Consider the following 19,002-nt stretch of genomic DNA (forward strand, 5'->3'; position numbering starts at 1 on the left):
ATGCCAAGATCACAATGATCATCACACAGGGCAAAGCACTGTGGCTATAATTAGGCTGCATACTCTGTGCACACTCTTCCTTATACATGTATAACTCTTCTACTAAATGGATGTTGTCCATGAATGTTTAACTACTTGTTTCAACTCACACATATTTTCAGTGGAGTATTTAGGTTTCCATGGTACATGTGTCTGCACATACTACAGAAAGTTTGGCCAGGCTGCTAGGGCATGGTGGCATTGACTAAGGTGGAAGTGCTAATAAGAGTACAATTCTGTTGAAACAAGATGGCAAGAAGCTGTGTGTAAGGTGTGTACGGATAAGAATCTAGTCAAGCTTGAAGGTGTCCACAAGGATACACAAGGCGTCTGGCAGCACTGTAATTTATAAATGCTGTCTGTGAGTGTGGGAGCAGCCAACAGAGTGATGAGTGTTCCTGAATGGTGCACTCCTTGTAGATGGACTGAAAATAGCACATGATGCTCTATCTGGCTCAGAGGCTGGTGTTACAAAGAGAGAAAACTCTTCAATCAAAGTTTCCTCTAAATAATCAAATGAATCTCTTGATGCTGAAAGAAGAAAAGGATTCATCCAATTATCTCATTTTACCCAAAGGAATTAAAATCCTACAGAAGTTGTAGAATTTAACTTGGTGTGGTAGTTTGAATTGATAGCCCCCAATATATTCAGTGTTTTATTACAGTTTGTAATTTAGATTTGCAGTCACCTGGCTGGAGGAGGTGTCACTGGGTAGATCTTATGGTCTAGCCCCTAATGTGTAGGGGTGGATTTGAAATTCCAATGCAGCGATATGCAAAGTGGGCTGGAGAGATGGCTTAGGGGTTAAGGGCTTGCCTGTGAAGCCTAAGGACCCCTGTTTGATACTGGATTCCTCAGGACCCACGTTAGCCAGATGTACAAGGGGGTCCGCAGGTCTGGAGGTCGTTTGCAGTGGCTAGAGGCCCTGGCACGCCCAATCTCTGTCTCTTACTCTATCTTCCTCTTTTTCTCTCTGTCTCCTGCTTTCCAATAAATAAATAAATAAATAAATATATAAATAAATAAAAAGATATGCAAAGTACCTAGTGCCTGGAGTTTCAGAACTGTGCTGTGTGGTGTGGCTTTTGGCTTGTGGCTTTCTCTCTCTTTGTCTCTCTGCCTGATCTTTTAAGAGGGGGCTAAATTCTTCTACCATTATGAAACTTCCCCTGGATCTGTAAGCTTCAATAAATATACCTTCCTCCAAGAATTGTGAACATTAAGCAAAACTCTATGTGTTATTTCCTACTTCCTCATTAAGAAGAAAATCCTGAGAAGGTCACCATAGCAATGGCTCCACTGCTGCCCACAGTATCCTTACCAGGTGCTCATCATCAGTGTGAGAACTAGACTAAGTAAGACCCGTTTCTAAGAAGAGGGCTACTTAATAGGGGTAGTAATTATCTAAGTTTCTTCACTTGTCTTTTATATATTTTAAATACATTGAACTGGTAAACAAAACCATAGAACTACATAGATATATATCTATGATTTATCTCATATACATACACTGCATAATGCTTAATTGGGGTAAGCATATGTTTCTCTTCAAACACCTGATTATTTCTAATGAAAACATTCAAAATCCTTTCTTCAGGCTTTTTGAAATATTCAGATATTTGAAATATCATAATCTATAGAAACTCTAATATGTGATATTCCATCTGAATTTCTTGCCTCTTACATAGTATCCATTGATCAAACATATTCTTTTTTATTTTAATTTAAAATTTTATTCTGTTTAACCCACAGGGTTTATATAGCTTTAGTTTAAAAAAGAAAAGAAAAGAAAAACAGTGAATTCAAGACACTATTTCAAAATCTAGGACCTTCCAGACTTCCAAATGCAAGAGCTGTTAAAATTTTAATGTATCAATTGGAAGAAAAAGAAAAAAAAAAAAACATGAAGGGAGCCATGATGTTTCATAAAGGGAAATTTTATGTAACTGAAGGATCCTTCCTGGACTAGTTATTGCCTTTACAAAGAGTGGGGAGGGGTGGTGTGTTGGGGGGGGGGCAGGAGACAAAATAGGACAGAATTCCAGTATTCAGATCAATTTGTTACATATCAATATAAACCCACAATGTCTGATCAAATATTTTCTATTTCTACTCAGCCTCTCCTCTCCCTGACCTCTGGTAACCCCTATTCTGTTCAGTTTAAGCAGACACTAAATACTTGTTTGTTTGTTTGTTTGTTTCTTTTTTTTTATTAAGTAGAAAGTTGTATGGATACATCACATGTTACTACCATCATTTCAGTCCTCCATGCCTCCATTCCACTGAGGACCCTCCACAGTGGGATTGCTGGTATTCCCCCTAGGTATGAAGGATATAGATGTGAGAGCATCAGTCAGTCATTGTAATGATGTGGGGGACAGTGCCTCTGGACATTCCCTTCCACTCTGGGCTCTTATAGTCTCTCTGCCCCTCTTCTGCCATATTCCCTGAGCCATGGTGTGGGTGTGTTTTAAGTCTACTTTAGTGCTGAGCTCTGAGCGGGCTCTGGACTTCTGCTTTGGTGTGTTTTGAGCATCCCCTGTGTCTCCAGGCCCCTGGTGGTGTTGGTTGTGGTTTGCTGGCTGCTATAGTTCCTCCTGCAGTTCACCCTGAGGTATGAGAGGAGTGTGATGAGCTTTCACTGGTGAGGAGCATTTGGAAGACTTCAATAGGTAACAAAGAGAGTTACTTCTTTTAAATTTATCCATGCATATTTTTTTTCTCCATTGAATGCAAAACCTGTTCATATCTCTGCCTCTGGGAGCTTCATACAGGAACAATCCTGTATGATTTGAGGGAATCAAATGTATGCATAATATTCCTCATGATAAAGTCAACAAAATATGTGAACCAATGACTTATAAAGCACAGATACTATATTTCTATTATGATGTTGGTGACGTTTTAAAAAAGGAAATGAAAAAGTTCAAACATGTATGTCATCCTCATTTTCTAAATTTATTGAATATTTGCTGCTGTGTTTTTATTAAATAAAACCCCTTTAAACAACGTTCAGCTGTTCTGTGAATTATTTGAAATAACATAAAAATGCATAAGTCCTTGATAATAATTTGGATTATTTACTCCAGTTAAATAAAAAAAAAAATCACAATTGAACAAAGGGAAGAAAATTACATTTTCTATGGAAATAAAGCAGGACAGCTTAGAATTGTATAAGAAAGAATTTAAATTAAATGCATACGCTAAAAAATGAAGATACTTTGATTTTGGATTGCTAGCTTACTGAGGATTATAATAAAAAGTAATTCTGATTGAAATAAAAGTGGTTCACCCTCATTAGAAAAATTCATTTAAAATTAATGCATTTTCTCAGACACAATGTGATTATATGATCATATATGCATATGTATAATATGATAATAAATTAGTAAACAATACACCAAATGTATTTCCTTACAAATTATAATTAGATATGTAAATATCCAAATTAATAATGGCAATCACAGGCATTTACTTACTTCATAACTAGGAAGTAATTTAAAAATATTCATGCACTGGAAACTATTGCTGTTACTGTTCAGAGTAATTAGGCAACCATGAAATTAAAGGGAATAATTTGATTACATTCTCCATCACATAATTTTTTGAGGGTTCAAACTGGAGAAGAAATAAATAGTAGATCTTGTTCAGTTCTCTTCACTAATTGACTGTGATTTTTCTTACTTTATTTTTTGAGCTAAACATATATAAATGGCCCTGCATGCCTTTTCCCTTTGCTTCAAATGTGATACATAAAATACATTACTCTGTAATCTCTAAATTTCTGCTAATTATATGTTGAAAGTAAAGAGTGGATAAAGAGCCTATTATCTGTTTAGCTACCACTCTTACTTCATTTACATATCAGTCCTGACCTTTTCAATTAAACTTGTCATGATTCCCAGAGTGAATACACACTCTTCCCCACAATCCAGTTCTCCTATCCTCACACCTTTCTGCAATATTTGTAGTTGTTAAACATAGCACATAACTTATTTGGCATTTTACTCTTTCTCTCATGGGCTGCAAGACTTTGATTTCTACAGATTTTCATTGAATAAATATTTATTTAGGAAATAAATATGTTTGATAATCTTGATGAATTGGATCTTTCTCATTTTTTTATTATTTTAGGGAACTCAAATATAAAACTTATTCAGTATGCTGGAGAGTTGGCTTAGTGATTAACATGCTTGCCTGCAAAGCCAAACAACTCAGGTTTGATTCCCCTGGTAACAGTATTCCAGATACACACAGTGGTGCATGTGTCTGGTGCTCTTTTGAGTAGCTGGAGGCCCTGGCCAGTCCATTCCCTCCCCCCCCAACAGCTTTTTTCACTCAAATAAATAAAAATAAAATAAAACTTATTCAAAACACTAAGTCTATAGATATTTTAAGTTTCTTTAAGCCAATGACTGCTTAGTAATGGCACAATTTGTCAGCCACTACTATTCAAAGTGGGAAATACAATGAATTCTGAGGGTCAGATTAAAAGCAATACCTATGAAGTGGAATCTATTGATGAAACTAAACTTTTGATTACTTTCTTAAAGAAAATATTGTATAGAATGCTTAGAGCATGAAGTCACTCAAGGATTGATCATGTTTAGTGGAAATATGGCGATTGTATATTAAAAACATATCATGATAAGAGGTATAGGAATAGCTTTGCATTTCCAAAGCCATCTTCAGAAAGCTGGTTACACAAGGGAATTTACCAAGCTAAGAATATTTATTTCTTATATTTTTCTCACCCTGGTAAATTTAAAATTCCATTTCATCACCTAAAAGGATATTTACATTAAGATGACATGCCTTCAATTATTCTATAAAACTGATAAATGAGTCCTCTGGTATGTGGAGGAATGAAATGTGTGTGTGTGTGGGGGGGTGGTAGTTTGCCTGTTAGTCATTTTAAGGCTGTTACAAGTGAAAATACCAGTTTGATACAAGGAGATACTCTTGATTTCTCAGTGGTTTTGAATAGCAAGTGAGGTTATGAACAGGAGCTGCACTTCAAGGGGCAGTTATCTGAATACTAGCGCTTCATGGAACAATGCAGCGCGATGCACTTTCCGTCTAATGAGAAACTCAGAAAACAATGACCCATGCTCAGGACCCATGCTATTTATAAGATGTGTGGCTTCCCATAACTGCATTTTTTAATCCCCATCACATTTCCCCTAATTATGGGCAAGAGCAGCCTTAAATTGAAAAGTCCTGTGAGTATATCTTCTGTAGTTCTATGGAATAATTTTCCACTTTCCAGGTAGGCTCAGGAGGAAAAAGATCTCCCAAATGGCAAATGAGAAAAGGACATCTGCCAGAACCTCAGCAAATTATGTGTGGTCCCTACTGCCAGTAGTCGTGAAAGAAATTTTATTTGGGCCTGGAAAAGGACACTTGGATTTCAGTGTTTTAAATATCCTTTCATACTTTGTCTAAAACTCTGTCATGCCAGGTTCCCCAGCACCAGTCAAATTCTGGTAATTGCTTATCAGAAATATATTTTATGACCACTGTTTTAGGTCTTGTTATTCCATAGTGGAACATACACTGGAGATAAAGATATGCTTTTAAGACCAGGAAGGAATAAGTGATTGGTACATTGGAAGAATTATCCCCAATCATAGTATCTGACTTTATTATCTGTATTTGGTAATATATATATATATCATAGGGGAAAAGATCAAAATGCACAAAATACTGTGATTTTTTTAATATTCCAATAATTTAAAATATTCTTATATTATTAAGTCTGAATTTCATCAAATCTTGAGTATAGTCATTTCATCTCACTATATTTATTCTTCAGGACACAGAGGAATGTTAGGACAATGATGCTCACTAACAGTTTTGCCTGAATAGCTTTGGTCCCTGGTCTTATGCAGCATTACTTGGCATTCAAGCCCCCATGAGCACACATCACCTCCCTGGGAAGGCTGAAGATGGCAGGCCTATTTTCCTTAAGAGCCACTTAGAATTTCTCTTGTGACCTGGGATGCTCTTTATTCAGCCACCTGGAACTCGTTATTGACACTGCTCTACCCCTCTGACCTTGGATTGCCTCTCAAGTTTTACCTTTTGGTCTCTGCCAATCTAGATCTCATTTTCTCTCCTTCAGGCACCATAACAAGCAGATTTTGTTAGGAGAGAAAAGTATTTCTACTAGTGTTATACTTCATGAATTAGATAGATTGGATAATTTTTTTCCTCTTCATTTTTGTCTCAAAATCCATAAAACCAGTCACAACCATTGGGATCAGTCCAATGTGGTGTCCAAAGTGTATACAACTCATGTACTCAGATGACTTTCTTTTGATGGAAGTCTTTTTTTTTTTTTCCTGTGTAGCATATAGAAGGATTCAAATGGTTCATGCATAATGTTAGTACATTCTGTGTAGATTGTTTCTTTTAGTTTATGGTTTGTTTTACTTCTGTGGTGCTGGGAACTCAACCCAAGTTCTTGTGCACACATGGCAAACAATTTTATATTATATCCCCAGCCCCTCTACACAAAAATTTCACTTGTAACTTATTTTCTAATACTTTTATTTAAAATAAATTTAAGTTTATAGACTGTTACTGATATGTTGTAGAAAATATAGGCAAAATATTATGTGCAGATAGATGATTTATAGGCAAAAGACAAATAGATACAATTTATTCTAAAGACAGCTGTTTGTATTTGTTATAGTTTGTATTACAAAGAAAATCAATGCATGAGATGATTAACTAGCTCATAAGTTAAAAGAGAGAAGGAGAAGCAGAAAAGAAACATTTCAAGACTGTCTGTGGGATCAAACTATTAGCTATCATCCTGTGTTTTCTTGGCAAATATAAATAGTGGTCCATAAGGAGCAAGGACCTGAACCTCGGCTTCTGTATGATTCAAAACGCAGTGTCCAGCTTTCCTTAAATTGAAGACAAGCACAAGATGCCACTGCCTGTTAATGGCAGGGTTCTGTGATCCCCTCAGCTCCTGGAAAGCTCAGGGTAACTCATGTTCCTCTCCTTATGCAGTGATGCTTTTCCATCTGTGTGGTTCTTGGTTGTCCTATAAGTTTAATAGGTTCCTGCTCCTGTGATTTTGTCTTATTCTAGGTTATTCTCTTCTCCCAGGATAGGAAATCTTAATTGTTTGACTGGAGATTTCAGGTTGACTGGTAATCTAACACAGGCAAATAAATTCGGGAGACTTACACACTAAGACATATACCTATATAAACTACTTAAAGAAATTAAAATACATCATTTTTAATAGTTCAAAGAATACAGCAAATAAAAATTGGAAGAAAACCTCTTAAATGAACATGACTAAGATTAAAAAGCTACAAAGAAACAATTAGAAAATGATGGTCAGGCACATTATTTATCATGTCATTGTTACTTTATTTGTCTTACCAATTAAGAATTGTGAATCATATCAAAGCTCTATCTTATAGATTGCTGAAAAATCAAAGAACATGCAAATAATATTCATTTTCATTCTAGACTCTTCCATTAAACAAGTATTAGTATTCTTGATTTTATAAATCATGAGTGCTAATCCTCAATCTCAATGAAAAATAAAAATAGCTAAGTGAAAATAACAGAGACAGTGTGCTACACATATTAACCTAGCAAAATCTTACAAAGATTGATAATATTTTCTTTTGCCAATGCTGCTGAAAAAGAATAGGTTGATATTTTGCTGGTGGCGTGAAAGTTGGTACATCTCTACAGAGAAATATTTGTCAATATCTAATGATAGAACAAGTTCAAACACCTATGACCAGCAATTCCCTTTTTGGGAATTTATCCTTGAGACATTCTTGGCACATGCAAAAGTTCAGTTACTGCAGCACTGTTTGAAATGGTAAAGATTTGGAAAGAACTCTAATGTCTATCAGCATAATACTTATTTAGTACAATATAGAAGGAAGATCAGTGTGAAATGATACTAGGCAGTACTAAAAAATTCAGAGGATTCTGTTTACTTCCAGGAAAAGAATAGTTTATATTGAAAAATGAAAAGATCACAGAAGAGTCAAATGTGTCAAGTATGCTTATTCTATTTATAATTGTAACTTTATATAGATAGATGATAGATAGATAGACAGATAGATTGATTTACATTTGCCTATATTGAATGAAAACATTTATGTTGCATGCATGTACACAAAAAGGTTATTGTTAAATCAGTATAATGGAATGAGATCTAGAAATATGAAGTACATGGTGAGATATCCACTCCTCTCCTAATCATTGAAATTTCAGTAATATATACTTAGAAAATACACAAACCCACATAAGAGAGCTCATAAGAATAAGAAGGGAAACTTATCATAAAATTTATAATTGCATCTTCACTGTAGATCTGGTTTTATAAAACAATGTGTCTGTCAAAATTGCTTGGTATACTTTTAAAAGATTCTAGTTATATCATTTAAATTTTACCTTAATAAAACTAGATAAAATAGATTTGTTCTAGAATTTATACCTAACATCAGAGTTCATATTTATAATTGCAGCAGAGAATTTTTATCATCATATGGCCATTGCCTTTGGAAGCTACTTACCTAAAATGAAAGGTATTATCATGAATTGCATTACATATGAAGATCTCACTAAAAGAATGCCTTGGGGGCTGGAGAGATTGCTGACTGGGTAGGGTGCTTGTCTGTGAAGCCTAAGAACCCACATTCTATTCTCTAGGCCCCATGTAAGCCAGACACACACAGTGAGGCAAGTGTGCAAGGTCGCCCATATGCACAAGTTGGTGCACACATCTGAAGTTCGATTACAGTGGCTGAAGTCTCTGGAGTCCAATTCTCTCTTTCAGTTTTATAAAAGGATATGAGGCACTTTAGTGAAAGATGTTGAGTTGTGACTAGTGTAAGTAGCATGAACATTAGGAATGTTCTCTGTGGAGACTAGCTTTTAGTAGACATGGCATATGACAAATAGATCATGGTGGAAATCTTGTTAAAGGTTACTTCAAGGAAAATTTAAATATTATATCCCTTAGGCTATAAATACACTTGTGTTTTTGTAAGGGCAGAATAGTGAATAAAGAAACAGGCATGTGAGATCATGGAGACAGTGAAGGCAAATTGGCCCTTGCTTCACCATAGTAAGAAAATAGAATTTTAAAAGGAAGGGAGGAGGGTACTTAATAGGTTGATATTGTATATATGTAAGTACAATGACTGTGATGGGGAGGTAATATGATGGAGAATGGAATTTCAAAGCAGAAAGCGTGGGGGGTGGGGAGGGAGGGAATTACCATGGGATTTTTTTAATAATCAGGGAAAATGCTAATAAAAACATTAAAAAAATACTATATATATATGGTATATATAACTATATATATATATATAATAACTATAAATAGTATATATATAATATATAAAAATAACTATATATATACTAATATATATGGTATATATAACTATATATATTATATATATAAATAACTATATATACTAATACATACATATATGTATATATATATATATTAGTAACATGCATAACAAATGTTCTACCTGTGTCATAATAAAGACAGAGAAACTACTGAAAGAATAAAATGAAGCAACTTTAAAAAAAAAAAGAAAAAAAAAGAAAATAGAATTTTAAACTGAAAGTGAGGAAAAACTATTATGGTAAGAGGTAACAGCAGGAGGGAGCTCTCTTCACTTCTGAAATCTGGACTCAACACGAAAATATTGTTCTGTAATACTCTGACTGAAAATGTGTTATTGGCAATCAAAAACATTCATTTCATTCACATAATTCTTTTTTTTTTTAAGACATAGGCTAGATATTCTTGACTCTGTATTGCAAGCAACAAAAAAGGTTAAGCCTGGATGTCCCATTTAATCATAGACTCACCTATTAAATCTATGCATGGTTTACAATGCAAATTGTGATATTTATCATTTTTGAGTCTGTGGCTTTTCCTATTTTATGCAACATTAATAAAAATATTTTTTTTCTGGAGAGTAAAAAGAATTCAGTTATGCTAATACCTAAATTATCACAGTGATGCATTTGCTTCTTGGATAGTAAATGAGGTGACAACTTCAAGAAATTTTTGAGCTCGAAACTTATTGGCTTAGAGTTATTGTGCAAACATTATCATAACTGTGTTCAACTTTTCTTCCATCTGTGAATTTTTTCAGGCAATGCTTGTAAAGAACTTACCAAACAAACACCAAAATCTTGATGACTTCTGATGAGATATGAAGTATTTTTTACAACATTAAGGAAGAAATACTTTTCATTATTTCCATTTTCCATTTTTCTTTCAACTTCTTTATATACTTCTCTTCATGAATAAGGTGGGGGGTGATAGAAAAAAAAAACTCATGAAAGCAAACCTTGGCAGGGTTTTGAGTCTAGCCATATTCTTTTTTTCTTAATTTTTGACTGAAAAGTGTCATAACAACTATTTTTGTATTAAGTCACACACCATTTCCACAGTAGGTTTTCAGCAATAAATAGATGATCATTAGTAAACTCAGAAAATTTTCACTTATAAGTGAAAGTCCAGGGCTGGAGAGATGGTTAAGCGCTTGCCTGTGAAGCCTAAGGACCCCGGTTCGAGGCTCGGTTCCCCAGGTCCCACGTTAGCCAGATGCACAAGGGGGCGCACGCGTCTGGAGTTCGTTTGCAGAGGCTGGAAGCCCTGGCGTGCCCATTCTCTCTCTCTCCCTCTATCTGTCTTTCTCTCTGTGTCTGTCGCTCTCAAATAAATAAATAAATAAATTTTAAAAAATCTTATAAAAGTGAAAGTCCATATGTTGAGTTATGAAATAAGACAGGCACAAGATGGAAAAACTCTTCATCATTCATATGTGAAATCTGTAAGGTTGATATAACAGAAGTTGAACATTTAATGATGGTTACTAGAGTCCAGGGAGAAAGAAGTGAAGGAAGAGTGATAGAGTCAGTAATGTTCATGTATAAAGTAACTAAAGTAAATTAAACAGTGTGCATGTCAAAAACTAGGAAAAAATGATTATGAAGTCTTTCATTATAAATTGATAACAAACTATTAGTAGGCAAATATGCTTAACTTGATTCAAACATTACATAATGTTTTCATCATTATATATAGCATATTTATGAGGACACCTTCATGTATAAATAATTATAGAAGAAATATTTTCTAGAAAGAAAACTGTAACAGAAGCAATGGATATACTCTCTGAGGAGGTATACTACTAGGATCTTCCTTGTATGCAAAGAAGCATAGTAATCCTAGCTTCACAGGGAGAAATGGAGGCCTGTTTCAGAGGTTAGCTATAAAAAACAACAAAAATAAGCAAACAAATGGACAAGAAAAAAAAAAAATTGACCTACTTCTTTTTAGTACACCTTTCCCAGTTGTTAGTGTTCTTTAAAGACCTGGCCATATTCCTCCCTAGATCATCAAAATACAATCTCATTCCATGAGAAACAAAAATTCTTTTATTAGCTTTTTGAGTTGCTTTTCTTTACAATCTAGATCTTCTTCCTTACATTATCACTTTATGAACATTAAAAGAATAAAGATGGCTCTATTGACACTTTAAAAATTTATGAATGTGCTCACAGAAAATAATTCCTAAAGCTTGATTTCTTCTAATGTAAGCATACAATTTTTATGCATTGCTCATGGATAGAATTCTATGGTTTATAAAAATTCCTTTACACAGTATCTATTATGTTTATAAAATTTCTATTGTGATGATTTGAATGAAATTCCCCTAATAGACTCATGTGTTTCACATACTTGCTGCCCAAGTGGTGGCAATTTGGGAAAGTTGTGGGCCATTTGGGAGGAGTAGCCTTGCTATAGAAGGTATGTAGCTGGAGCTGGCTTTGGGGTGATACAGACTAGGTTCAAGTGCAGCGCTCAGAGGACTTCCTTCCAACTGTTACGGAGATGAGATGCCTATCTGCATGTTCCTATTATGCTCTCAGTTAAATGATGAAACTTCCTCTCAAAACCATGAGATGGAGAGATGGCTTTGTAGATAAGGTGCTTGCCTCTGAAACCTAAGGACACATGTTCTACTTCCAGGATCCCACATAAACCAGATGCACATACAAGCACAAGGTTGCACATGCACAAACGTGATGCATGTGTCTGGAGTTCTATTAAATTGGCTGGAGGCCCTGCCCTGCCGCTTCTCTCTCTCTTTCTTTCTCTCTCTCTCTTACTCTTTCTCTCACTCTCATGCTTTTCATTAAGAAAGGGGGCCTTGGGTTGGAGAGATGGCTTAGCAGTTGAGCGCTTGCCTGTGAAGCCTAAGGACCCCGGTTCGAGGCTCGGTTCCCCAGGTCCCACGTTAGCCAGATGCACAAGGGGGCGCACGCGTCTGGAGTTCGTTTGCAGAGGCTGGAAGCCCTGGCGCGCCCATTCTCTCTCTCCCTCTATCTGTCTTTCTCTCTGTGTCTGTCGCTCTCAAATAAATAAATAAATAAATAATTTAAAAAAAAAAAAAAAAGAAAGGGGGCCTGGAGAGATGGCTTAGCAAATAAGGTGCTTGCATGTAAAATCTAAGGACCCAGGTTTACTTCCCCAGTACCCATGTATACCAGGTGAACAAGGGGGGCTCAAGTGTCTGTAGTTCATTTGCAGTGGCTAGTGGCCATGGTGTCCCAATTCTGTCTATCTGCGACTTTCTCTCATTTTTCAAAACCAGTCAGTTGAGCTTGCCTCAAAAAAAAAAAAAAAAAAAACATACTACCAGCCATAGTAAATCCTTCCATATGCTGCTTCTGGTCATGGTTTTTGTTTGTTTGTTTGTTTGTTTGGTTGGTTGGTTTCTTTTTTTTTTTTTTTAGTTTTCTATTCTGCAAGTACAGGCAGTTTGGTACCATTATTAGGCTCATCCGTGACCTACCCCCTCCCCATTAGCCCCTCCTTATTGAGGTATGTGGGTCGTGCATTGTAGATTTAGCCCACAGTTATTGGTATGATAAATGTCTCTGTATAACATGACCCAACATGTGACTGTGACATTCTTTCCGACCCCTCGTCCGCAAAATTTCCCTGAGCAATGTTGGGTTCATTTTTGGTCAGCTTCAGTGATGAGGTGTTGGGGGCCTCTGGGGCTCTGGCTCTCTGATTTGGTACATGTTGATTTTTCTCTGTGTTGATCTCTTCCCCGCTTGTGCTGGTATCCAGCTCATCAGGGAAATAGTACCCTTGCTTGTTTTGCCAATTTTCCTTAGTTTCATTTGGAGTCTTTTTGAGGTATTATGGGGTGGCTCTCTCCTTAAGATCTGCATCTATCTGAAAAAGAGAAGCAGATTCTCCAACGGGAGTAAGTTAGCACCAGGACAAATTAGATAGCCCTTACATTTTTTATAGAGAGTTTAATAGGTGTAGGCCCTGTTGTACCCCATGATTGATGGTAACTTGATATTTGAGAGTGGTCTTATGTTTGGATATGGTTCTGACTTGTTTCCCAGCTCAAGCTATGGGTCCCGCACCACTGAGGGGATCAGTTAGATGTATCAAGAGCAGTTGGTTCCCCACCACTGTGGCTGTGTGCCACTATTGCACTTGTGTGGGCATCACAACAGGTTATTTGCTACTACGTAGGTTGGACCATGAGTTGCTTGGACAGATATTGGTCATTTCCCCCAGTTGCCCATGTAGCACCTTCTGACACTAGACACACTGACTGTCTGGGGACTGACTCTCTCCTGGCTTCCAGCCATGCTGTTCCATTTTACATGTCAGCTGCATATGGTGTCTTCAGCAATAAGGTCTTACCATTTAACTTTGGTGGATCGTCAAGTACTCTGACAGAAATCTGTCATTCTTTTAGAAAACTTTATAGTTTTCTCTGATCAAAAGCTCATTGTGGGTGATAGACCCATGCTGGTACTGAGAGTTACAAGTCAGTGTCCCCTAAGAAAATGAGGAAAAAAGGTAACTAATATATAGGAGTTAGAGAGGAGAGAGAGAGAGAGAGAGGGAGGGAAGGAAGATGTAGAGGCTTTAGGTTAGACTTGATCCTACCCTCTCCAGTGTCTTGTGGTTCAGGTGTTGCCTGGTGAAGGTTCAGCCATTTGGTCTGCCTTTCAAGAAGTAGAATTTTATGGTACCATTGCCATTTGGGTCTATATTAATGTTTCCCACCCCTTCCATGCCCTCCCCTTCCTCCTCATCCATCCTAGTGTCTAGTCCATTAGATGTGTGCTGGGTGTGTAAGGTATCTTGGGTAGATTCAGGTTAGGTGTTGTAGATGAGTGAGACTATGTGGAGATTTTGGGTTTTTTTTCTGATTGGGTAAGTTCACTGAGAATGATCTGTTCCAGATTCAACCATTTTTCCTCAAATTTCTTTGTGTCATTTTTTTCTTACTGCTGTATAGAATTCCATTTTGTAGATATATGACATTTTCGTGATCCATTCTTCTAGTGATGGACATCTGGGTTGATTCCAGCTCTTAGCTGTAACGAATTGAACTGCTAGAAACATGGTTTAGCAAATCTCTCTGGCCTGTGGTTTGAAGGTTTTAGGGTAGATGCCCAGTAAGGAAAAACTGGGTCTCTTGGTATCTCTATAGTCAGATTTCTCAGGAGTATCCATAGTGCTTTCCAAAGTGGTTGTACCATCCTACATTCCCACCAACAATGGATGAGTGTTCCTGCTTCTCTATATACTCACCAGAATTTATTTTCATTTGATTTTTTGATGTTTGCTATCCTTATTGGGGTAAGGTGGAATCTCATAGTTGTTTTAATTTGCATTTCTCTGATGATTAGGGATGATGAACATTTTCTTAAGTGTGTGTTTGCCCTTTGTATTTCTTCCTCTGTGAACTGCCATTGGTCTATACTTCTGTTTTTATGCCAGTACAATGCTGTTTTTGTTACCATGGCTTTGTAATATAGCTTTAGATCAGGTATGGTGATACCACCAGAGGTATTTCTTTTGCTGAGGATATGTTTGGATATATGAGGCCTTCTGTTTTTCCATATGAAATTTGAGATCATTTTTTCTATGTCTGTGAAGAACACTGTGGGGATTTTAATTGTAATTGCATTAAATCTATATATTGCCTTTGGTAGGGTTTTCATCTTCACAATTTTAATTCTGCCTATCCAGGGGCCCAGGAGGTCTTTCCATTTTCTCAAGTCCTCCTCAATTTCTTTTTTGAGTGTTTTTATGTTTTTGTTTTATTGATTTTTCACTTCCTTGGTTAATGTTATTCCAAGGTATTTTTTTATTATTGTTGCTATTATTTCTTTCTCTGTATCTTTGTCCTTTGCATATAGAAATGCTACTGAATTTTTTGCATTGATTTTTTATCCTGCTACGTTGCTATAGGAGTTAATCACCTTCAGGAGTTTGGGGATGGAGTCTCTCAGGTCTCTTACATGTACAATCATGTCATCAGCAAATAGAGCTAAATTAACTTCTTCCTTTCCCAATTGTATCCCTTTTATTTCCTTCTCCTGTCTTATTGCTTGAATTAGGACTTCCAGTAGTATATTGAAAAGCAGAGGTGAGAGAAGACAACCCTGCTTGTTCCTGATCTTAATGGGAATTCCTCCAGTCTCTGTCCATTAAGTATCATTTGGGCCTTCGGAGCTTTTTATATTGCCTTTAATATGTTAAGATATGTACCAACTATGCCATTTCTTTCCAATGTTTTGATCATGAAGTGATGTTGCATTTTGTCAAAGGCCTTTTCTGCATCTATTGAAATGATCATGTGGTTTTTATGTTTAACCTTGTTTATGTGGTGTATTACATTGACAGATTTCCATTTGTTGAACCAGCCTTGTGTTCCTGCGGTGAATCCCACTTGGTCAAGGTGGATGATGCTTTTGATGTGTTGTTGGATTCTGTTTGTGAGTATTTTGTTCAGGATCTTTGCATCTAAGTTCATTAGGGAAATAGGCTGGTAGTTTTCTTTTCTTTTTCTTACCCATGTAAACCAGGTGAACAAGGGAGGGTGCAAGTGTCTTTAGTTCATTTGCAGTGGCTAGAGGCCCTGGTGTGCCCATTTTGTCTTTCTCTATTTGCCTCTTTCTCTCATTTTTCAAATCCATCCAGTTGAGCTTGCCTCAACAACAACAACAACAACAAAACTACTACCAGCCATAATATATCCTTCCATATGCTGCTTCTGGTCATGTGTTGTTTTTTTTTGTTTTGTTTTCTTTCCAGAAATAGGAAGGTAATGGCTCCACCTTCTTCTAATACTTCCAAATTTTGCTTCTATTCACTAAACTTACTGGGCAGCAACAAGCACCATTTTGTTCCCTAATTCATTGTGTGCTTTTGTGGAAAGCTTTATTCGAGAAATGAGAAAGAACAATCATGCAGAATTTTTAGCATTTAAACTATAAAGGTGACAACTTCTGTAAACATTATAGTAAATTTCTGCATTTCTAAATGCAGCTGATTTCCCTTCTGGAATTCCTATTACTCTCTGTATCTCCTGGAAAGTCATACATATGCCCATCATTTTATGTCTACCACCATTGGTTGATTCATATTTCCCAAAAGCCTGTCCTTATGAGGAATGCAATCTATCTGTTACAAAAAGATACAGGATTACTATTTTCTATGAACACTACCATGAGATTTTGGTAAAATATGAACAATCAATGAACATTATAAGAATATAATGAGCAAAATATAAAGTTCTAAAAAGATACATAAACTTGCCACAAGGAAAACTTAAAAGAGAAAAAAATAGAAAGTTCAGAAAAATACATATGACTAATAGTAACAATAGTATATGAAACCATTATCACAAATGAGGTTCAAATATAATTATGAGTCTCTTCATTAAACAAAATACAAAGGCCACTAATTAAGTGCATTAATTAAGCCATGCTATTAAAAATGTTATTCATTTTGGGGATGTTTATCAAATTTAGTTATTAATTTATTGCTTTAGTTTGTAGAGTAGGTGATATAAAAAAACAATGATTATATTGAAAGATTCATTTCCTATTGCATGGCATATTAACTTATAGAATGATTTATGTATACTTTATATTCTCTTTGTCACCTGTAGCAGACAGCTTCATGTTGCTAAAATGAGCTTACATACTATGCACAGTTATGGAAGAAGAGATATTTATTGAAGCTTTGAGATCCAAGGGAAGCTCCATAATGACAGAAAAAGCTGGACTCCTCTTAAAAGACCAAGAAGAGAGAGAGAAGCCCCAAGCCAAAAAATCCATACCACACACAAGCATTTAGGAATGCCAGGTGGAACTCAAGCACTTTTCATATCATTAGATTGGAATTCTAAATCCGTCATCATACCTTAGGACTGGACCCTAAGATCCATCCAATGATACCTCCTCTAGCCAGGTGGGTGGAAATCCAAGATGTTTTAATATACTCCTGAATCTATTGGGGGGGGCATCTATTCAAACTAACACATTCTGCCCATGGAGGCCAATATATTCATGACCACCTCACATTTTAAATGATAAATTCAAAGGTTCCCATATTCTTTACCAACTTAATATAGTTCCAAACCCAAGTCTCATCTGAGATTTATGATTGTCTCTTAGCTGTAAGTCCTATAAAATCAAACAAGTTATATATTTGCAACATATAATGGCATAGAGCAAACATTTTCAACTGCTATAAGGCATAGCAAGTAAAGACTAGAACAATGCAAACTCAGCAACCATCAAGCAAACATCAATCTTCTTCAGTTCAAGTCTGATATAACCAGTGACTGATGGTCTCCAGAGTTTCCAATTCCTCCCCTCCAGCTGGGCTGAATAGGCAGGAAAAATGTCCATCTCTAGTCAACAGCCTTAATGGTAGCTCTTGTACAGTCCTTGTAAATACAAAACATCTTTGGGTCTCCAGGTAAACCACAGTCCATTTTCCAGAGGCTCTTCCAGTCTATTCATGGGGTCATCACACCCTGCCTATATGCTGTATCTCAGCAGTGGCTCCTGAAACCATGTGCATTTCATGACCACTCTGTGCATTTATCATGATTCTGAAACCAATACCAAGTGTGCAAGAAAAAGTCATATTCTTAATTCAGGGCCTAAATAAATTACAACTTTGAAAAACAGGTTCCTTATACATCCAACTCTTTTCCAAAAGAGTTTGCATGTTTGTCATAGTCTTTTCTTAGGTATTTTCTCCGTTGTAAAGAAATTGGACTATCTTCCTTAAGATTGCTAATACATTTGACAATAGTAGCTTCAGTAACTTAAAATCAGTCTCAGTGCCTGTAATAGTAACTTGTTTGAGGTTTTCTAACTTAAAATCATAAAACTCTCAATCCTACATCTTTAGCCAAACACATAAGTCCATTACAAATTTAACCTTAATCAAACTCTCTGGTCTTGGCCAGCAGAACATAGCCAGCCTTTATGTTAGTAGCTCAGTTCCAAAGAAGTCCTCTGTAGTCTTTCTTTCCTTTTAGAAAGTTCATAAGCCAAACCTGCAAACACAATTTTCTCTGCACTTAGCATTTTCAAACTCTCATCAGTCCTTAATATTTGGCTACTGCTCCAAAAGGTATCTTCAGTTGCCAGTCAACACCTGTTCCTCCAAACCAAAAGTTCCAAAAGACCAAAGTAAACATGGGCAGATTAATCTCACCCCATGTTCTGGTATCAATTTCTGTAGTGGACAGCTGCACATTGCTGAAATGAACTTCCAGACAAAACACAATTATGGAGAAAGGCATATTTATTGAAGCTTACATATCCAAGGGCAGATCCATAATGGCAGAAGAAGCTGGACTCTTCTTAAAAGACCAAGAAGAGGGCTGGAGAGATGGTTTAGTGGTTAGGCATTTGCCTGTGAAGCCTAAGGACCCCAGTTCGAGGCTCGATTCCCCAGGACTCACGTTAGCCAGATACACAAGAGGGCGCACATGTCTGGAGTTCACTTGCAGTGGCTGGAAGCCCTGGTGCACCCGTTTTCTCTCTCTCTCTCTCTCTCTCTCTTCTCTCTAGCTATCTATCTGCCTCTT

This window comes from Jaculus jaculus, chromosome 4 (genome assembly GCF_020740685.1).
Source record: "Jaculus jaculus isolate mJacJac1 chromosome 4, mJacJac1.mat.Y.cur, whole genome shotgun sequence".
Lineage (NCBI taxonomy): Eukaryota > Metazoa > Chordata > Mammalia > Rodentia > Dipodidae > Jaculus > Jaculus jaculus.